The sequence below is a fragment of the Lissotriton vulgaris genome, chromosome 4_1 (assembly GCF_964263255.1).
Source record: "Lissotriton vulgaris chromosome 4_1, aLisVul1.2, whole genome shotgun sequence".
In the NCBI taxonomy this organism is placed as follows: Eukaryota; Metazoa; Chordata; class Amphibia; order Caudata; family Salamandridae; genus Lissotriton; species Lissotriton vulgaris.
In genome coordinates, this window is record NC_141691.1 from 654,083,264 (window position 1) to 654,106,620 (window position 23,357).

The following is a 23,357-nucleotide window of genomic DNA, read 5'->3' on the forward strand; positions in this document are numbered from 1 at the left end:
ATGATTCTTATGCCTTTGTAAGGATATTATGGATTATAACCGCACAAGGGCATGAATCGGGAATATCAATATTGTATCAGGGTCCTAGATAGAAATACAAGAGAGACACGGGCGTGGTGAAGAACTACGCCGATATCTGTTGGTACAGAGGCACACCAGAGAGCGTGCGCCAGAATAGGTCCACTCACCTTCAGATGCCGCAGGGCTGGGTGAGTTGACCTAAGGCCAGCGACTCTTGGATGCCTCATGCCTGGGTAGCTTGGCCTAGCTAAGGAGGGGGTATCAAACGTAGACGGCCCTCGCAGCCCATCCACCGCCGGATGGCAGGGCACAACAAAGACGGACAAGGTAGTGAGTCGGCCTAACCCCGGGACAGAAGCTACCCCCTCCCCGTGCAAAAGGGGCACAAAAATCAACCTACGCAAAGAAACGGCCCGAAGGGCCCAAAAGACAATAACAAAGAACTGTGTGATGTCTTAACATGTAAAATGCAAAATACATACATGTTTCCTTGTATTCCTAATAAACTGCGGCCAACAAATGACCACAGAAAGTCCCTTTCTACATAACTCAGACATTGTTCTGGGCAACATTTTATCAGTTTCAGGATAATACTAAATCTCCAGAGCATCTTCCATGAAAATGTATCTTCTCAACATTATGATCAATAATGAATCACCCACTATCCTTTATTTTAACATCCGCCTACTCCCATAATGCCAATGACCAAAATGCATATTCACCAGCTTCTCGGTCTGGAGACAATTGCAACACTCATCCTGCTAGCTTGATGTCTTCTATATTGTAAGTTGTTCACTTATCAAACCACCATCATCAATATTCCCTTTCAAGAACTCAAATGCATGGAGTTTGGTCAATTCTTTAATAAAAACACATTGAGCAGTCTTTGACTTCATCCTCAGACAACCCCATCATCATCTAACTGAATTCCTATGATCAGCTAAAGTGGTTCCATTAGTCTGTAATATCCAATAATCATCTTTGCAACACTATTCTCCATGTGAAAACTGGAAGCTGCTTCACTGATGGCGTGCCATGCAACATTGCAAATAAGCAGACTAGCCAGATGTTACCCTACTGGAATTCAATTAACTTGTCTCATTCAATTGGGGACATTCCCCGATTGCTGCAAAATCTTAAATCTTTAGTTCGAGTCTCTGCTTCCTTCAAGACTATTTTAACTTAGTCCTCGCAGGATTACCAAGTCCCGCCTCACCTCCCAGAGCTGTGCATTATACAGGAGCCTAATTAGTCTGTAGGAGCAAAACAATTGACCATATCATGCCTTTGTTTACAAAGCTCCAGTGGCTTCTTATTGAAGCAAGAGCTCAGGTAAAGATTGCTTTCTTACCCCGCAAGCCATGCAACAAGGGATTCCCACTCATCTTGCTGAAAAATAGAAACTCTCTCGTGGCCAACATTGCAATGCCAGCATTCAAGTAAAAGCGGAATATGGGGGGCGTGGCCGAAACAGCGATGTGAGCAGACGCGTCTCGTGTGAGCTCCGTCGTCCCGCTGCTCCATTAAGCCAAGTTCCGGGGGGTTTCTACCCCTGGGGATCCCCTGAACACTGCCGCCCTGCTAGCGATCCCTTCCAGCGGCGAACTGCAACCGTTGAAGTCCACGCTATCAGCGATCGGAGCCCGGGGACCTCCGCGATCGGCCTCTGGCCGCCATCTTGCCACGGGGTTTGCCGGCGGGACGCCTGTACTGATTCCCACGGAGTGGGCCGGAGTGACGGTCTGGGAGAGACACCGGAGCCCCCCAAACCCCACCAGCGGCTGTGTCCCTCCAGCGGACCCTACCGGCTGCCTGCACAGCTACTCCGAGGCTGCTGGTGCCGGACTGCCTCCGGCGAAGGACGCAGCGACTGCCTGGACGCCACGACTACGGGAGGCCCCGGCTTTGGCGGGAACACCAGGTCAGACCCGGAGAGATCGCCGGAGGCCCCCCTCCCACGAGAGCTGACCACGGCTTCCGCACCCGTCGAGGGACCTACCTGGTGAGCTGCAGCACGCCGCCCCCCCTCCCCCTGTCTTTTCCCGGAGGGGCCCGGCGATAGGGGGGCCCAATCGCGGATCTGCCCGCCATCTTCTCTCCTCGGTGGGCTCTCTGCTGCGACGCATCTGGAGATAGTGGACTGGCTCCCTTGTGCACGCGATCCCTGCCTGCGCTCCTTGCTGCCCTGGGCACGTCGGCGGCGGGCTGGGGGGCTGATTGGAGATCGAGTGTGGGTGAGGCCCGGGCCTTGAAGGGCCCCAGCGCTGCAAGACTCTGCTCCTGGCCGTTCATCTCATACAGCCCTGCCGGGCCTGGTGGACCATTGCCTGGGCAGCCCTGTCTCAGGCTAGCGGTGACCCTGGGGGCCTCCGCCATCTCCGCCATCTTCTGACCCTTGCTCATTGCACCATCAGGATTCAAGTAAACCGGGCCGAAGACGGCTGTAATGCCAGAAACCGGTCCCCGGGAGCTTGTTTTCTTCCCAGTGTAAGAATTGGCTTTTGTAGTTTGGTTTGCCCTGTTCCCATCATGCACTGGGACAGGAACAGACTAATTTGCATACAGCCAGGTTCTGAAACTGGGATGGTGCAGTGAGCTAAAAAACGGTGTTGGATCTAGCCCTGATCTCTTGACTGGGTGAGAGCTTTCTGCTTAATTCAGAGACTCTGTCCCTCACCACCCCTTGTTGTAAATATTTTTGTCCACCCCAAGCGTGGAAGGGTATTCTCAGATGTGAGACCCTTGCTCATTGCACCATCAGGATTCAAGTAAACCGGGCCGAAGACGGCTGTAATGCCAGAAACCGGTCCCCGGGAGCTTGTTTTCTTCCCAGTGTAAGAATTGGCTTTTGTAGTTTGGTTTGCCCTGTTCCCATCATGCACTGGGACAGGAACAGACTAATTTGCATACAGCCAGGTTCTGAAACTGGGATGGTGCAGTGAGCTAAAAAACGGTGTTGGATCTAGCCCTGATCTCTTGACTGGGTGAGAGCTTTCTGCTTAATTCAGAGACTCTGTCCCTCACCACCCCTTGTTGTAAATATTTTTGTCCACCCTAAGCGTGGAAGGGTATTCTCAGATGTGAGACCCTTGCTCATTGCACCATCAGGATTCAAGTAAACCGGGCCGAAGACGGCTGTAATGCCAGAAACCGGTCCCCGGGAGCTTGTTTTCTTCCCAGTGTAAGAATTGGCTTTTGTAGTTTGGTTTGCCCTGTTCCCATCATGCACTGGGACAGGAACAGACTAATTTGCATACAGCCAGGTTCTGAAACTGGGATGGTGCAGTGAGCTAAAAAACGGTGTTGGATCTAGCCCTGATCTCTTGACTGGGTGAGAGCTTTCTGCTTAATTCAGAGACTCTGTCCCTCACCACCCCTTGTTGTAAATATTTTTGTCCACCCTAAGCGTGGAAGGGTATTCTCAGATGTGAGACCCTTGCTCATTGCACCATCAGGATTCAAGTAAACCGGGCCGAAGACGGCTGTAATGCCAGAAACCGGTCCCCGGGAGCTTGTTTTCTTCCCAGTGTAAGAATTGGCTTTTGTAGTTTGGTTTGCCCTGTTCCCATCATGCACTGGGACAGGAACAGACTAATTTGCATACAGCCAGGTTCTGAAACTGGGATGGTGCAGTGAGCTAAAAAACGGTGTTGGATCTAGCCCTGATCTCTTGACTGGGTGAGAGCTTTCTGCTTAATTCAGAGACTCTGTCCCTCACCACCCCTTGTTGTAAATATTTTTGTCCACCCTAAGCGTGGAAGGGTATTCTCAGATGTGAGACCCTTGCTCATTGCACCATCAGGATTCAAGTAAACCGGGCCGAAGACGGCTGTAATGCCAGAAACCGGTCCCCGGGAGCTTGTTTTCTTCCCAGTGTAAGAATTGGCTTTTGTAGTTTGGTTTGCCCTGTTCCCATCATGCACTGGGACAGGAACAGACTAATTTGCATACAGCCAGGTTCTGAAACTGGGATGGTGCAGTGAGCTAAAAAACGGTGTTGGATCTAGCCCTGATCTCTTGACTGGGTGAGAGCTTTCTGCTTAATTCAGAGACTGTCCCTCACCACCCCTTGTTGTAAATATTTTTGTCCACCCTAAGCGTGGAAGGGTATTCTCAGATGTGAGACCCTTGCTCATTGCACCATCAGGATTCAAGTAAACCGGGCCGAAGACGGCTGTAATGCCAGAAACCGGTCCCCGGGAGCTTGTTTTCTTCCCAGTGTAAGAATTGGCTTTTGTAGTTTGGTTTGCCCTGTTCCCATCATGCACTGGGACAGGAACAGACTAATTTGCATACAGCCAGGTTCTGAAACTGGGATGGTGCAGTGAGCTAAAAAACGGTGTTGGATCTAGCCCTGATCTCTTGACTGGGTGAGAGCTTTCTGCTTAATTCAGAGACTCTGTCCCTCACCACCCCTTGTTGTAAATATTTTTGTCCACCCTAAGCGTGGAAGGGTATTCTCAGATGTGAGACCCTTGCTCATTGCACCATCAGGATTCAAGTAAACCGGGCCGAAGACGGCTGTAATGCCAGAAACCGGTCCCCGGGAGCTTGTTTTCTTCCCAGTGTAAGAATTGGCTTTTGTAGTTTGGTTTGCCCTGTTCCCATCATGCACTGGGACAGGAACAGACTAATTTGCATACAGCCAGGTTCTGAAACTGGGATGGTGCAGTGAGCTAAAAAACGGTGTTGGATCTAGCCCTGATCTCTTGACTGGGTGAGAGCTTTCTGCTTAATTCAGAGACTCTGTCCCTCACCACCCCTTGTTGTAAATATTTTTGTCCACCCTAAGCGTGGAAGGGTATTCTCAGATGTGAGACCCTTGCTCATTGCACCATCAGGATTCAAGTAAACCGGGCCGAAGACGGCTGTAATGCCAGAAACCGGTCCCCGGGAGCTTGTTTTCTTCCCAGTGTAAGAATTGGCTTTTGTAGTTTGGTTTGCCCTGTTCCCATCATGCACTGGGACAGGAACAGACTAATTTGCATACAGCCAGGTTCTGAAACTGGGATGGTGCAGTGAGCTAAAAAACGGTGTTGGATCTAGCCCTGATCTCTTGACTGGGTGAGAGCTTTCTGCTTAATTCAGAGACTCTGTCCCTCACCACCCCTTGTTGTAAATATTTTTGTCCACCCTAAGCGTGGAAGGGTATTCTCAGATGTGAGACCCTTGCTCATTGCACCATCAGGATTCAAGTAAACCGGGCCGAAGACGGCTGTAATGCCAGAAACCGGTCCCCGGGAGCTTGTTTTCTTCCCAGTGTAAGAATTGGCTTTTGTAGTTTGGTTTGCCCTGTTCCCATCATGCACTGGGACAGGAACAGACTAATTTGCATACAGCCAGGTTCTGAAACTGGGATGGTGCAGTGAGCTAAAAAACGGTGTTGGATCTAGCCCTGATCTCTTGACTGGGTGAGAGCTTTCTGCTTAATTCAGAGACTCTGTCCCTCACCACCCCTTGTTGTAAATATTTTTGTCCACCCTAAGCGTGGAAGGGTATTCTCAGATGTGAGACCCTTGCTCATTGCACCATCAGGATTCAAGTAAACCGGGCCGAAGACGGCTGTAATGCCAGAAACCGGTCCCCGGGAGCTTGTTTTCTTCCCAGTGTAAGAATTGGCTTTTGTAGTTTGGTTTGCCCTGTTCCCATCATGCACTGGGACAGGAACAGACTAATTTGCATACAGCCAGGTTCTGAAACTGGGATGGTGCAGTGAGCTAAAAAACGGTGTTGGATCTAGCCCTGATCTCTTGACTGGGTGAGAGCTTTCTGCTTAATTCAGAGACTCTGTCCCTCACCACCCCTTGTTGTAAATATCTTCTGCCTAGCAGCCTGACGCCCCCGACTGTAGGCCACCTATTGCTGGGTCGGTGGCGCGCTTGGGGGGACCCTCTTGGTCGCACTCTCCGGTCACGGCTGTGGGACCACGCGGGCTCCGTACTGGGAACGGCCCTGACTCAGGCGGAATCGGGAGGTTGAGCCTCGTCACAAGCCTTCGGAGGCTCTCTGCCTGTGGGCCCTGCTCATCGTGGGACATCCGTCGGCGGCGGCCCTCCGCCGCCCCCCCTGCCTGCGCACTTCCCTGCCTCCCCGGCTGGGCCATCTCGCCTGCACAAGCGACCCCCCAGCACCCTGGACCCCTGCTGCTCAGGCGCGCCTAGCCTACCACCAACGAGCCGGCCCTGCCCTGCCTCGGGCTTGTGGAAGTCGTCCCTCGCCCCGCCATCTTCTGATTTCCGGCCTTGGGCCCCTGATCGTGGGACCTGGGCTGCTTGGCCACCGGGGCACTGGTGCGACCTCCCTCGAACTCTCCTTCATCACGGTCCGGAGGCTTCACGCAGCAGCCTGCCCTACCTCCCACTATCCCTGGACACTCTGAGTGGACCATGACCCGGGGCAAAGGGACCAAGCCGGACCCCCCCCCCAGCGACGACCAGAGGTACATCAGTGGCTTCCATGTGGGGTAAGGCGGGTTCGTCGCCATCTTCCGGGGGCCCCCCACCATCAGGGGGGAAGCCTCCGCTGCCGGCCGACTCCCCTCCGGTGACTCAGGCCTTCATGTCCTCCTTCATGGCAGATCTAAAGTCCGAAATTGGGTCCCTCAGGACGGAGGTCCACACATGCGTCAAAGAACTGCGCAAGGAGGTCACCGACCTCGGCGACCGGGTTGATGGCCTGGAGAAGACGGTCGATTCCCGCACCGAAGACCTGGAGCAGATCTGGCAGAGAGTGGCGACCCTCGAAGAGCAACATATCCAGCTCCAGATCAAGCAGGAGGACCTGGAAAACAGGGGGCGCCGCAACAACCTCCGCATACGGGGTGTGCCACTCGGAGAAGAGGGGACTAATACCATGGCCTATGTGGCCCTACTCCTGCACGCGGTGTGGGGCGAGGAGGACGCTCCCCCACCGCGTCTTGATCGCGCACATCGAGTCTTTGGAGCGGGGGGTAAAGCCGGCCTCCTGCCTGACATTGTCACCAGACTTCATTACTTCACGGAGAAGGAGGCCATACTTAAGGCGGCTAGGGACACCCCGGACCTGCGGTACGAAGGCCACAAGATCCAGATCTTCCAGGACCTGGCCCCCACCACGCTCCACAGGAGGAAGGTCTTCCGCCCGATCACGGAGAGACTCCGGACCCTCAACATTTCCTATCAATGGGGTCACCCTTTTGCCCTCATCTTCAAGTGGGAGGGCAAGCGTAGGGCCCTCCGGTCCTACCAGGAAGCGGCGCAACTGCTTGATATGCCGGAGTCCCCGGATCACAGCCCAGCCCGCTCTCACCACCCAGAGAAGGCTCCTCCGCGCCCAGACTGGTCCACTGTGCGTAAACGTCGCCGGTCCCCCCCTGTGGACGCCCTCTCTGCCTCGCAGACCAAGCAGGACATTATCGCTCACATTCGCTCCCTCGAGGGCGACCGCGAGGAGCAGGCCTCCCAGCTTCTCGCCTCTGGCACTGAGGGTGGGGACCGTCCTTCAACACCAGATGACCACTGATCATGACCACTGAGACCCATGCTGCCTTGAGCCTACACTTGCCCCCTGGGCACCCGGACTTGTCCTATCGCGCCACGGCGGCCTGTCCCTACTGCTCTTGGGAGGGGACCCCCCTTCTCTCTAGCGGGCCGCCCCTGTGGCTCTCCCCCCCCTGTGGGGGTCAGGAAAATCAGACGATGGACTACGCCTCTCTTGGGTCCTGCACCACACCACTGAGCTTCAGTGCCCTCTCGGCGCCAGGTCTGAACATGCGGGCCCCATGGCTCGACTCACCCCCGGACTACCTTGCGGCAGCGGGGTGGACGAGCCGCGAGACGACTGGATTCCATTTCATCTACCCAGATCTCCGCTCCCTCCCTTTGTCCCGTAGGAAGTGACATTCCTGAGTTCATCCAAACCCTCGGGTAGAGGATGTCCGGTACCTGGGACAATGTACACTGGCCCTGTTGGCCTGTTTTGGTTATATTTCTTCTCTGCGCCTTTTCTCTTCCTTCTCTCTCTTCTCTTCCTACTTTCCTCTCGCTCTGCCTTCTCTTACTATTCTCTCCCCGCGCTTGCGGAGGGGTGGCATGGTGGGTCCTACGGGGGTTGGCACGCTGGAGGCGAGGTGAGACTGCCGCTGCCCTGGCTGCGGGGGGATTTGCTACGCTGGGTCTTGCGCGGCTCCACTCCCCCTTAGTGCTATGACAGCGAACATCCCTACACCCTTGAAGGTTCTCTCCCTCAATGTCAAAGGGCTCAACTCCCCCAACAAGCGGAATCAGATATGGCGCTACCTCCTACACCACTCCCCTGACATTATCCTCCTCCAGGAAACGCACCTTCTCAAGGGAGACAACAAACGCATGGCGCACCCTAGATACCCCACACAGTTCTGGGCATCCTCTGACACCAAGACAGCAGGGGTGGCAATCCTCTGCAGGGCTGGCATTAGACGGGGACCCGCGAAACCCTTCAAGAGCACTGACGGGCGTTTCCTCCGAGCCACGGTGCAGGTGGGTCGTGTACAGCTCCCCCTAGGATGTGTATATGCGCCCAACCAGTCGCAGGACAAATACCTCCAGACACTTCTGCGGGATCAGTTCCCATCGGGCGACCCTAACGTGATCCTGGGCGGAGACTTCAATCTTGTCTGGGACCCCGAGCTGGATCGTGCGGGGGCCTCCTTCAATGGCGCGGGAGCAATGTCCTCTACCCTTAGAACGCAGCTTACAGACCTGGGACTCGTGGATGTGTGGCGCTACCACAACCCGGGGACCCGGGACTACTCCTATTCACACTCCCATCGGACATACTCCCGAATCGACTATCTCTTCACTTCCCTTGAATTGGCCCGAGACTCCTTAGCTGCCGCTATATCCGACATTTCCCTATCGGACCACGCCCACGTGGAACTTTTGCTACAGGACCCCCAGGCCCATGCCACTCGTGAACGCAGATGGGTGCTCCCGCCGAGAGTCCTTCGGGACCCGGAGGACGTCGCCAGCATCCGTGACGCCATAGACTCGTATTTCGCTGTTAATGACACCCCTGACTTGCCCTTTCATACGGTCTGGGATGCCTTCAAGGCCACCATTCGGGGCCACATCACCTCCCTGGCGGTGGCGCGGAGGAAGGAGGCGTTCAAGATGGAAACCGACCTGGCTAGCGAGATCAAACAAGCGGAGGCCCGGGACCGGGACTCCCCTTCACGGGCGTCAAAGAGAACTCTCACCAACCTCAGGGGGCAACTCCGCACTCTGCGCACCAACAAGGCGGAACACTCCCTGCTGGCGCTCAAACAACGCTACTATGAGGGCGGGGACAAAGTTGGCCGCCTGCTGGCCGGCAGGCTGCGGGCACGTGCCGCTAGGGCCCACATCGCCAATGTCAAGCGGCAGGACGGCACCTGCGCCACCTCTGAGAAAGCCAAGCAGGCCGCATTTGTCGCTTACTACTCTTCTCTATATGCTGAGGAGCCTACCTCTGCGGAGGCACGGGAGGCCGTTCTCACGGATTTCGAGGGGTCTCCACTGTCCCCGGCGTGTGCAGCTACACTAGAGGGCCCCCTGCAGGAGGAGGAAGTAACGGAAGCCGTCCAAGACCTCCCCACTGGGAAAACCCCGGGACCGGACGGCCTGCCGTTGGCCTTCTATCGCCTGTTCCTGACCCAGCTCCGCCCGCACCTGCTGCGGCTATACGGTTCCTTCTCTGACACCACTGGCCCGTCCCCTGATATGGGCCTGGCGGAAATTGCCCTGATCCCCAAGCCTGGGAAGGACCCCGACCTGTGTGCCTCCTATCGCCCCATCGCCCTCCTGAACACTGATCTTAAGATTTACACTAAGATCCTGGCCAAACGGCTGGACCCGTACATGCCGGGATTAGTAAACCCGGACCAGGTGGGATTTATACGGGATCGTCAGGGGGCCGACAATGTTCGCAGGCTGGCACACTTAGTGGGGAAGGTGCAGCATTGGGATATCCCGGCCTGCCTCCTCTCACTAGACGCAGAAAAGGCCTTCGACCGGGTCGATTGGACCTTCTTGCGGGCGGTCCTCCGGAAACTAGGTCTTGGCCCCAACATGATCTCCAGGTGCATGGCCCCTTACCTCGGGCCACAGGCCAGAATTCGGGTCAACGGCCAACTGACATCGCCGCTCTCGATTCACAGGGGCACGAGGCAGGGATGCCCGCTTTCACCGCTCCTGTTCGCCCTAGCGGTGGAGCCGCTGGCGGAGCGGATTAGGCGCACTCCTGATATTCATGGAATCCCCCACGGGGGGCGTACCAACAAGGTAGCGCTGTTCGCGGACGATCTGATTCTTACTCTTACACGCCCTCGGGACTCTCTCCCAGCGGTGCATAAAGCCCTCACACTGTTTGAGCAAGCGTCCGGCCTTAAGGTTAACCACACCAAATCTTGGGCACTTAACCTCACCATCCCCGAGGAGGAGGTCTCTTTCCTGAAGGGGGTCACGCCCTACCGTTGGGCGGAAGATCACATTAAATACCTGGGTCTGGACCTCACGCCCCACCTTGACTCGTGGAACTGGTCTTCTTGCCGCAAGGAAGTCCTGGCGGACCTGCGGAAATGGAAGCCCTTGATTATTTCCTGGCTGGGGCGGCTCAATGCGGTCAAGATGTCGGTCCTCCCCCGTATTCTATATGTTTTCCAGTGCCTACCCACCCCGATCCCGCTCCACTGCATCAGGAATCTCCAACGCGACCTCACGTCCTTCATATGGGGTGGCAAGCGACCCCGGTTTTCGCAGAAAGTCCTCATGGAACCGAGAGACAGGGGTGGCCTCGCCTGCCCAAATCTCCTCCACTACTACTGGGCGGCGCATCTTCGGTTCGTGATAGAATGGGGTGCACGCGAAAGCGACAAGCACTGGTTCCACATGGACCGAGTGGTCACGGGGCGCACCATATGGGACCTACCTTGGCTGCCGCGTGTGGCGCGCTCCAGAAGTGCATACATGGCGGTCCCCACGAGGACGGTTCTTGACGTGTGGGACAGAGTGGCAGTGTCCAAGGGTCTAACCACGTTCCCCTCTCCACACACCCCCATTGCAGGTAACCCGCACTTCCCCCCTGCTGCCCGGACCCGAGCTTTTGAGAGCTGGACACAAGGGGACTGCAGGGTTGCAGGAGACCTCTTTCTTGGAGGGTCACCTAAATCATGGCTAGACTGCAGGGAAGAATTTAGCCTCCCTTTAACCGCCAGCTTACAGTATGCGCAACTGCGCCACTGGACTTCGGGAGACGACATGTATCGGGCTGCTACCAGGGCATACACTCCATTCGAGAAGTTGGCACGCTCCCTCGGGGGACTGAAACGGCTCATCTCCCAGATCTACAACATCCTGCAACACCCCACCACTCCGCCCGCACATCCCTACCAGAGGCAGTGGCAGTCGGCAACTGGCGCTGATATCACACCTTCTCAATGGGCTCGGCTGTGGACTGACATCCCTAAAACCTATCGCAGCATCCCGCAGAGGGAAAACGCATACAAGATGCTAACGCAATGGTACTACACCCCCCTGAGACTCAGCAAAATGTTCCCCACTTCCTCGCCGCTGTGCTGGAGGTGTGGCACTGCGACTGGCGACTTCGTACACATCTGGTGGTCGTGCCCTACCCTAGCTGTCTTCTGGAAGGAGGTCCTTAGTCACATTAAGAAGGTGTTGGGTTTTGCCCTCCCTGAAGAGGTTTGCACGCTCCTGCTGGGCATTCGACCCCCCACACTTAGGGCCCTCACGCGCAGCGACTGGATCCTCACCCTTCACATGTTAGGCGCTGCCAAGCAACTCATTGCTCTGTACTGGAAGCGGGCTGAGGCACCGCCGATAGCCTCCTGGTTTGTGCGCCTCTGGCAGGTCCTGACTATGGAGCTGCTCACGGCGCGGATACAATCGAGGGGGGTGCGTTTCAAGGCAGTGTGGGAACCTCTTGTGCGCCATCTGTGCTCCATCAGCTATGCCCGCCATATGCCTCCCAGGCTTCGCGCTCTGCAGTTATTTGAGGACGCCCTCATCCCTGCTGACCCGAGCAGACTAGGCTCTTAGTCGCTTCCCCCAGTGCAGGTTTGCGTCTCCTATCCCCGACCGGCAACTACAGTCTCTCCCCCCAGACCCCTCCATCTCGCTACTGCTCACTCCTCTTCCGACTTTCTTCTTTCCTACTTGCCACTCTGGCTTCCGCCCCTCTTTGGGGCAGTTTGGACCCCGTTGGGCCTTTTGAAAATGTGACACCACTGCTCTCCCTCCCATACGCGCCTCCCCCGCACAACGATGCATCGCCAGCATATGGCCACCTCTTGCTATCATTACCCCTAAGCCACGCGGCCGGCCCCCTCCGGGGGTTGTAGGCAGGGCGCTGTGTTAATGCTTCAACCTCCCCTGGTTAAATAGGTCTACTGGCTCTTTTCTGCGCGGCCGGCCCCGACATGGGGTTTTAGGCTTATCGCTGTGTTCACAATAAAAACAGATTTGAACAAAAAGCGGAATATGGCTCAATTTTTCGCTAACAGTACACGGCTGGAATTCGCTTCATCAGCCCTACACACCACTTCCAAGAAGTAACTTAATGATTCAGTTCTTGTTTTATTTGCCATCCAGATGTTTTAATCAGATAATTCCATCACCTAGCTCGTGCATCCTTTTAGTCTGTCCCCATACCCTATCCCCATCATACTATCCGCCCACTTTCTTTTCCTCCCTCCTTGATACAAGTCAAGTCAAGTCAAACATGCTTTATTCGAGCATTCACTCATAAAAGCAGAGACAAGTTTAAAAATACAAATCAATTAACAATTGATTACAGTGGGAAATAGATAAAAAAGCATATTATTTACAATTCATGACTCGATTTACAATAGAAGACTTAAAAATATCATTAAAATTGTACTATTAAAATTTTTTCTTAAAAAACATTTTTTTAAAAAGAGTTAGATTACAATTCCCTAAAAGAAAACATCATGGGTCGGCATAAACAGGTGGTTAAGCTAGGCAGAGAATAGTCAGAAGACTAGCAGTCTCTGCCCAGCTAAACCGCAAAATGGTTCAGACAGAGAATAGTCAAGAGACTAGCAGTCTCTGTCTAATCGACCATGCCCACCCAAGGTATTTGGCAGTTGCTATCAATATCCACATCTCGTTAGTAGTGCATAAAATACGCAAGGCAGTTAGACCACTAGTAGTCCCTAGGTTCTTACACATTGGTTTTAACCATACTCTTCTAGGATCCTTGTAAGCGGCACAAACAAACAGAAAATGGCCCTTAGTTTTTTAGCGGAACCACAAGCAGGACAGCTAACATTTGCACAACCTACCCATTTAGCAGTCAAAGATCGTAGAGGCAAAGAACCGGATCTCAATTGGAATAGGTGTTTGCGGTCACAAAGCCTTGTTATGCAGTCCCAATAAGGTTCGAAGGAAGGATACAATTTAGCCTCTAAAAATATTTCCGTCATTGAACCCAAACTAGTGCTGGACCAGCCCTGAGTAGCTACCTTTTCCCAATAGATTTCTTTTAAAAGTCTTTTGGTGGGAAAAACTGACCCTATTGGATCTGACCAGAGCAGACCCAGTCCGAGATCATTTAAAGTTCATTTCAAGGAGTTAAGCCACCTATTTTTATGAAATATATCCGCTCTGATAATATCAAGAAACCCCTCAGCATAATGTAACAGCTCGGGCGTGGTCCATAGCCTCCTCCAATACAAGATTGGACGAAGTCTGACCAGATCAGTTACCGATTTTCTACCCAAGTCATACCTGAGGGGCAATAATGGAGTACTTTTCGGAAGAGCAGTTATAGAACGGAAACATTTATTTTCCGAAATTTGCAGGGCAGTCACCTTCTCAAAGCCCCATAGCTCGGCACCATATAGTGCAGAGCCAAGAGCTTTAGCCTCATATATCTGTAAAACAGGCTTAACAGGTTTTGTCAAAGACTTCCTGTGTTCGGTACTAATAGCACCGGCAAGTTGCCTATGTCTCAAGGAGGCTATATCTATGTGATTTCCCCAAGAATTCTTATTTGAAATGTAGATGCCTAAATAGGTAAAATTAATCACCACTTCCAAGGGACGTCCATTCATGATAATTTTAGATTTAAAGCTCGGATGAGGATTAAAGATCCTCGTTTCATTTTTATCACATTAACCTCCAATCCATGTTCACTACAAAAAGATTCAAAGATACCCAATGCTCGCTGGAGGCCGCTTGGAGTTTGATAAAATAAGCGTGTCGTCAGCGAACATTAGTATTGGGATTTTAGTGTTGGCTAATGTAGGGGCATCCAATTCTGCCGATACCATGAGTGCTACAACACCGTTTATAAACAGTGTAAAGAGGGTGGGGGCCATTGAGCAACCTTGCCGGACTCCCCGCTCTACCGGGAAGTCCGCTGTCTCCATGCCCTGACCCCCTCATTGTATCCTAGCAAATGTAGATTCAAGGAGCCTCATTATTAGAGTCAGTAAATCTTCAGGAACACCCAGGTTCCCGAGGACAGACCACAACTTCCTATGTGGGACTAGGTCGAAGGCAGCCCGCAGGTCGACAAAAGCCGCATACAAGCTGCCTCCGCCCAGCACCACAGTCTTCCATTGTATTAAATTAAAACTGAAAACCTGGTCAACAGTACTTGTCAACCTACGGAAACCCGCTTGAAATGGTGACAATGCATCATTGTCCTCAGCCCAGTCCAAGAGCCTGTTCACAATCACACGCCCTATTGTTTTTTGTATAGTGTCAATAAGGCTAATCGGCCTATAATTTCCGGGCTTTGCGCGATCGCCTTTCTTGAACACTGGTATGATTACAGCGCCCCGCCAAGATGCAGGTACCTCAGCACCCCTGGCAATATTGTTAATAAGGAGACTGATGTACCTACACCACCTCTCTTTGTCATTAAGACATCGGCAGTAACTCCGTCCATGCCTGGTGCATGGCCACTGTTTACAGTACTCAAGGCCTCCAGGATTTCTTGAGGACTGAAGAAATTATCTTTAAAAAGGGTATGATTTATAGTCGCACTACATACAAGCTGATTTGAATCCGCATACTGGCTAGCAAAGAATTTTATCCACTCTTCTTCCGGAACATTAATATTTGGGGTTTCGGGAATACCATCGCCACCCCATTTAACAATGCTCCAGAACAATCTAGTGTCCTTCATGTCACTGGCTCTTTTTAATTCAGACCAATGTCGCTCATCCCAAGCTTTCTTTGCACTCGCTATGCTGGCTTTATACTTCTTTCTGGCAGATTGAATAGCCATATTATCCCTGGTCTTTAGAGCAATACCCAAGGCGTTTCGGGCGGCCCTGCAAGGGGCATTATACCAGTTAACATTCTTGGATACTCTCACACCTTTGTCATTTACCCGCTTTAAGAAGTGATGCTTAATGACTTTAAAAAGAGTATCATGAATTTCGGTAACACCCCTTTGCATTTCTCCAGAGCAACTGACCTGTTCCATATCTGTTATGGCTTTTTCAAGCTCATTTTTAATGTCATCAATTGCCTGTTGGTTAGTAACTACATTTGTCCATTTTAACCTACGCATATTATTACTAGGTACCATTTGAGGTGGGACAAGGGCACTGGAACAGGTTTGTCTGTTTGGTATCGACCACCATTTATGCCTTATACTTAAAGGATTGTGGTCGCTCTCACTCCTCCACACAATCTCCATGTCACTTAGCAAAGGCCATAGATTTAAACTACACAGAACATAGTCTATCCTACTCTTGTGCCTCCCATTATCAAATGTCATAGAACCACATTTATCACTTTGTGTCCTGCCATTTAATGCTCTTAAGCCTTTCTCTAAACAAAGTACATTCATACTAATAACATCTTTAGTCCAGCGCACAACTGGTTTCAACTCTAATTTCGGGACCCCCCCAATGACAGTCCTCGTCATCCCCGAGGGAGTCATCGTCTGTCACCAGAGGCTCAAAAGTTTGGTTAAAGTCGCCTGCAATGACAGACTGGTGGTCCCGGGGGACAACATCGAGTAAGGAACCCAAGGCCATAAGAACCTCTGATCTCCCACCCCCTGCAGTCCTCGCATAGACATTGTAGATGTATAATAAACCCATAACATCAGAATTGATAGTAATTAGTTGAATGTCTGTGCCCAGTTTCTAAAGCTTTGACATCCAATTTTAATGTCTGACGAACCCAAATGGTTAAACCACCCATTGGTCTACCCCTTGGACCTTTAACGGCTGGCACAAAGTAGTTCAGATATCCTTGAACAAAAAGTGGTTCACATGACCAAGTCTCTTGAAATATACATATGTCAAAAGAATTCACAAATCGGACCCAGTCTCCACAATCTAATTTGGAACCCAAACCTGCAATGTTCCATGAGAACAATTTCCCCACATTATCCACAGGGTCATCCAGGACCTTCGATACAGGATTTGTTACACATGATTCTCCTTCCGAGTCAACTGCTTGCATAGGAGTATTCATGATATTAGAACCCAATGGAGGAATAGCAGCAACCTTATCAGACTCGAGGATGGTATGGAATTTTGAGGATAACTTAGAGGAATCGATCATTTTGCTACTACCCAAAGAGATTGTATCGTTTATTTGACTTCCTTGAAGCATACAATTAGTCTTGGACAAATCAAAATCCTCCCTAATAGCAGTATAGATTAGATTATTCTCAACAAGAGTATTAGGTCGAACACAACCAATCCTCTCGAGTCAGTCGCAATTGTTCAGGTCTGACAGTGCTTCAAATCTATTTCCAACACTAATACCCCACTCACTTGACTGTGGAACCCTACCCCAGTTATTTGTCACCAAATTCCATTTTGTTTTTAGAATATTAGGATTCACTGTATTGCTTCTCCTATAGAAGTAATCCAAAGTCAGCAGAACAATCTCAGCACTCCTACGTTGGGGTGGAAATATATGCCTTAAAAGCTCAGGGAGTACTTCTGGACTTAGAAAATGAAGGACTACACAATCTCCCTTTAGTTTTTTTACGGTAGTCCCTATCCAGTCCACCCTTCTAGCCATAGTGATCTCCCCAGCTAGCTGTTTCCCTCTCGGAGATATCAACATGTTATTACACAGCCAGAAGTAGGCTTTACTGATCAGAGAAGTAGTAGAATCTGTTTGACCCGACTTTAACGGGGGCACATTTGCCAAAACCAGAACAAGAGGGGAGGCCTCCACAATCAATTGGACAGGGCCTTGATCTACACTATTCACTGTCGAGTTTGGTGGTATATCTTCCTTGGCTGATACCCTACTATCTTTATCTATTACCTGGTGGGTAGGAAGCGGTGTTGGTCTCACTTCCTCACTATTATTCCCCGTCCCTTGATTGTTGGTATTTATCATTGGTACAGCCTTGGTTGTAGCTAAAGTTGGGATGATAATATCCCCCTCCCCCACTGGCTTGTTTAGCAACCCCCTTAGTCTATTTACCTCTGCTGTTAAACGATCAATTTTAGATATCAAAGGTTTAATTATAGAGGTAATCTTTAGGTCAATCATACTAAGTTGTTAAGGATATCAACACTTAGTATCTCCTTCTCTGTTTGTTCCCCATTTGCTTCCAATATAGGAGCATCTTTCTGTGGGGATACGTTTTTCTTCCTACTGGAACGCAACCCACCCCGTTTGCTCAGGCCTTTCCTGCTTGCTCTCGAGCCTCTAGTAACAGGGACACATACGGGGGGTGAATCAACTTCTATCAAATTAGACTTGTCACCTGGGACATCTTCTAGATTATCAATCAGGGGTACAGGTAAAACTGAATTCGGGTCCACATTAAAATATGACTGGGAAGGTGAAATTTCACCATTTTGTATTTGTGCCGATACTTCTACCACTACAGGATCTAGAGGTAGACTTTGTTTTGAAGTAACCGGTGGAGAGCTCAATCCCAATGATATGCGCCTTGTGTTGTTAATTTTGCTCACCACCTGCACTAAGTAGTTGTCTATAGTATTAGGCACAGATGAAGATCTTTCTTTAGACATTATGGAAGGCGATAATTAAATACTTACGTCAAAGTGTCACCATCCAATGCTTGCATAGTAGATTAATCCACAATGGGTGTCAAAGAATATTAAAAATAGTAAGTCTTACTGATAATTAACTCATTATATTACAACAAAACGAACAGGGGTCCTGGCCAGGGTCAGAGACGGTCAGTCACGGACTGTCACAGACAGTCCGCCCTTAGTCCGGGCTTCGTCCGAGCTTCGTCCTCAAGGGACCTGTCGCTGCTTTATGCGCCTCCTGGCGCGCTGGTTACTGGCGTCGTCAATTACCCCCGTGGGATGCTGGGGATTGTAGTCCGACCGGCGGAGCCAAGCCCGGCCGGTCGAATCAGGCAGAGATGTGGCGGAGCCAAGCCCGGCCGCTGGTCAGGGAGGTAAGGTGCCACAGCGAGTCTGGCAGCAAGGGTCAAAAGAAGAACCTTAGTTTGGCAGCAAGGGTCAAAAGACCTCCTTGATACTTGTACTGCCTGCCCTGCACCTATGTTCCTAAATTATACAGACTGTCCCAAACTTCCCCCATTTGCCTTTCTTCATCTGGCCGTATGGTGTATGTCCTCTTGTGAAGTTGATATTTAGCCTGGTTTATTATTTCTAAAAGAGGACCTACACCACTGACATTTTCTAGCTCACCTTATTGTGCAATATATATCACGTTTAGTTTGCTGCTATCTTAGAGCCAAGGAGGCGATTATATATAATCACTCTTAATAGGAGTACCTTGACTCAACCACTTTGAGATGTGCTGTATGCTGCAGCCTGATTGGTCTCTGGAGGTAAATAAAAATGTATCCCATTACACCTGTACTTCTAAAGCCCCAGTGCCTACCTCTTGAAGCTATCACCCACAAAGCTCTGTACACAGCAACCTCTACTTATCTGGCTGAACACTGAACCTCGGTGGCCAACGTCACCTGCATAGTAAAAATGCGCTTTGCCTCAAACAGCTGAATAAGTCTCAATCTTTCTCTGGCAGTGCAACTAGAATGGACCTCACCAGTGCCTTGTCTCATCACCATTGTCTCTCAAGCCACATTCAAAAAGGAATCGAAATCTATTCTCAAGGCATGTCCAAGATGTGGCTTCTTGGTGCCGACCATGGTCTCTACAACTTTGAAGCTTCAACCTGACAATTGAGCTCCCAAGGTCATGCATTCTTATAATCTTCACAAGTCTCTCAAACCCAATGACCTCCTCCAAATACTATCCTACCCTACTCGATGCTTGTACTTTGCGTTACACTTTTGTTCCTCAACCATATTGGCACCTCCATCTACCCCTCCTAAAGCTAGTTTTATTCTGTTCTTTATTTTTGTCACGTTTAAATTCAGTCAGGCGTGATATTTCAGGGAGGTTGTCCATGCCATGTCCATCCATGCCATGTCCAATTTCTTTGCAGTCTCACCCTATTCTGTATTAGGTCAAATGTAATTCCAGCTGAAAACAAGCAATCATCTACAAACACATGTACATCTCAGGCTGCGGTCTAATAAAGCTTTGATTTTAAGACTTCATTTTACATTATTTTATCCTGCATTTCTTTCCCAGTATGCCTACTTCTGAGGAAGCTTAGCGGTTGGTTCAGGAGAATCTGGGCTCCTGTTATTTTATTATATAACCCCCATCTCCCCCAATCGACTGGCTTTTAAAGATCATAATTAGTGCTCTAGTTCTTCTCAGTCCCCACGGCCCGCCAGGGTATGGAGGCTTATTTAGGTGGTGGAGCACCACGAAAAGTGAGCCAAAGGCACGACCATCGGTTCCTGTGATGAATCCAGCCCCAATAATCTTGGCTCTTCAGTTGTACAAGGACACCACGGTCTCTTGTACCGCTCCACATAGTGCACACTTAAACAATAGTTAAGACGTGCATTGCTAATCCCAAATCTGATGTAGGGGACTGAGTCCTGTAGAACCTTCCACTGGAACTCATCTACGCCCACTCTGGGCAATTTATAACGGGCAGGCAAATTATGGCTGCCACCAAAAAAGAGCTCATCTTACTGTTTTGGCATTTTAGCAGCAGCCGCCACCACCACTCCAGTGTTCACAATCTAACCATTTTGTTACCAATGTGGGCTCCGTCAAAAGATTTAATAATTGACCATCACCTGTTCGCTTTCTTTCTCACTGAAAAAGAGCGCTATAAAACTTCTCCCGGTCTTGCAGTAGCTAAACCCCCAGGCTACCCATTCTTAGCTGAGACCATTTAAACAAGCTGGGGAGGCCTTGCAATTGAACCCTACTTTGATTAATATGCATGTATGTTTGCCCTCTTGTCTACTTCACATGGTCTTTGAATTAGCATTATATGTCAAAGATGCTCAAAAAATCCCCTTGCTACTCAAATTCAGTGTAGTCCATGTATGTTGGCAGTGGCGTGGTGGATAAAAGACAAATAAATCAAATTAAACACTGAAGAGGTATAAGTTCTCATTTTTTGAACCATTTCTGCACCATGATCTTCAGCATGGTGCTCAAAGGAACTCTGTACTTTTACTGCTCCTGTTACATCAGCCAAAAGCCTGTTTTTTATCGACAACTGTCTTCAGCGCCACTCTGGTCTGGTAAGTTTAAGAACCCTAAGGAAAATGTTACCTTTCCGTGGTTTCCCATATTCTGCCTCAAAACTGTAGGTTAAGACGTAATTACGTACAGACTAGACTATGAAAACTCGGTGCAACGTTTTACCTTTTTTTTTATTTCAGCAAAGAATTTTGCAAACGCTTCTCCCACTTTTTGATTTAAGTGTACACGAATGCGCGAAGAGCTAGTAGCGTAAATCAAAGAAAAACCATTCTCCGTGCACGTTCCTCCCATCCCCTAAGCAGTGAATGTGGCAGATTGCAACTTTCTTCCAGCTTTTACTAACCAGCTTGTTCTGGGGGATGGAGTGGTGTCTCCTGCTATACATCAGAACTATATGGGGATTTTGTGGTTTCAAAGACCTCGCACAAACTAACTTCTATCTTTTTTTGGTCACCAAATGTCGACTATCAAACGGAGTTCGAAAAACCTCTGGGAATGTTTGCGATTACCCACAAAGTTACGACTTTCCAGGTGTTGCCCTCAGTCCCATTACTGTCCCCCACCACCTCTTCGTTGGCGCGTGCTGCTTCCTGGACCCTTGATCCTAGTGCTGAATCAAGGTACTGATGGATTCCACAGCCCAAGTTCCATGTGCGAACGAACATACATGTAATGGACACAAATCCTGGTGGTTTCGTTTAAAGCTGTAGATGCCACTACACCCACAAGTTGCGCGTCTAGTGCTACCTAGTGGAGAACAGATGCACAAACAGCATTGTGAACTGGGCCTTTAAACGTTTGACAGCACCACGTGCCAAGGGAGGAACAGACTATTTCTTAGAACGCACCTGAGGCCCAATAATGACCTCCATACGAACATTCCGAGCCACCATTACTGCCGTGAATTAGTGCATTTAAGCAAAGCACATGCAAAGCTTACTTCAAGAAAATTAAGTGTATTCGTGGTTTTCTCAAACGCCTCGCTTTATGTACCAGTGATGACAAACGTGTCGTCTATAATGCGAATATATTCTCTAGAAAAACAAGAAACTGAAGCCCGCACAAATACGTATGCCCGAGCAACAACTCTACAAAGTCTGGAAGTAGAAAACAATATTTGGGGAAATCCTTAAAAGCCCTTTAAAGTTGAATGCCAAGGAAGCTGCAGTCTATGACCAGGGCCACGGAAGCCCACATGGGCCAAGGCACAAGAGAACATTACGTTTACACCGCCAATGCCATCAGATGTGAGCGACTGACGGCCGGCACCATTTGTATTAAAGTGCTTGGTTTGTTGGGGGCGGGCAAGGGTAGTTGTGTGATCTGTGGTACAAGCCTCAACATGAATAATTTTTTTTTTACGTTCAAGAAAATGTTATTAAGTATAAAGGTGTCCACAAAGAATACATAAATTACCTCTCATCAAGACATCCAAAATAAACACATTTAGGTGTTGATGATGCAATTTAAGAGCATACTTTACGCCTTAAATCCTGGGGGGGGATTAATGATAATAATAGTGATAGGGTACTTGATATAAATGCAGAAATCCACTGCTCAAAAGCCTAACCGAGTTTTCAGTGAACCAGGTGAAGCGGCAGGGACTATGCACATAATAATTGTACTCAGGCACACGTCAAAACCCCAGAGCGACCAAAGAGGTAATAACGCAGGACACCGTCCAAAACACAAAATATTTGACTTCAGCCAATGGTCCGAGTTCGTGTATACACTACCTCAGCATTTGAACCCAGAAAGTACCCCCTCCCGCCATGTTACAGCGCCAATTACATGTTCTGCTTCTTTGTTAAGAGATGCAAAGTACATACCTTCCTCCAACCAAAGCGATCGTGCTTGCTGCACCTGCCCTTCTAAACTTCCTCACCACTCAGCTCCTCCCTCCCTCCCTTTGACCCGCCCACTTTTGGGTTTGTCACAAAATATAACTCTTTAGCGAATCCCTTCTTGTTGATGATCTGCGTACTCACCCGCGGTTCGTAGAGCAAAACGCATATACCATCACGAAACAATTCAATAGTTTAGTTTAGATCAAGACCCGTACTTGCGTGGATATTGGCTTAATTACTTCCTGGTGAGTGTGACTGCGTTCGTTTCTGGCCTCTTCTAATTTGGAACCCACACGCTGTTTCGTGTATTTATTGTTTTGGAATTCATCAACTTTCTTTTACATTTTCACAAAGTAGGCAGGGGCATCTTCTAACAATCAAAAACAAGAGGTAGCCTCCACACGCGTATCACAAGGGACTTTTTTTCCTACTAATCATGACTATCAGATGTGTTGGCCTAATGAATTGAGTGGAAGGAAACCGACACTACAACATCCACAATGCTTTTGATGGTCACGTGGAAATCCAAGCCTGTAAACAGTTTCCATGATGACATGAGGTGAGGTAAAGACAATTTTCGCACACAAATAAAAGCGAGCTGCATCTTGGGTGCTGCAGAAAACTGATCAATTGAGATTAAATAATTAGTGACGATGGCTGCAAGAAATTGACACAATGAATTACTAAGAAGCATCTACTGCGTTCCAGCGCACCGGCGATGTTGCAAACAAAAAAGAAATGTCCCGGAAAAGAATTAACAAGCATTGGCAAAGCCAAACCGTCTCGCCTATACTACAACTATTGGCTTAGGCGATGTGTTTTAACCCTGATGTACACCAGAGTGGCTGCTGTTCAGCATAGCTAAAATTGAATGGGGTGGAGTAGATTGGTGTGCGTTGATTGGGGTAGATTTGGTTGGGTAGATTTGGGCA

At 49.9% G+C, this 23,357-nt stretch overlaps 1 protein-coding gene across 1 annotated transcript in view; it reads right to left on the minus strand.

Moving 5' to 3' along the window:
- LOC147722384 (maternal DNA replication licensing factor mcm6-like) overlaps positions 1-22,494 on the minus strand; it is a 564,785-nt gene extending 542,291 nt beyond the window's left edge. Inside the window, exon 1 of the mRNA XM_086964912.1 lies at positions 22,408-22,494. The gene's annotated coding sequence lies outside the window, so the exon portion shown is untranslated. The remainder of the gene's footprint in view (positions 1-22,407) is intronic.
- Positions 22,495-23,357: the final 863 nt, after the last annotated feature.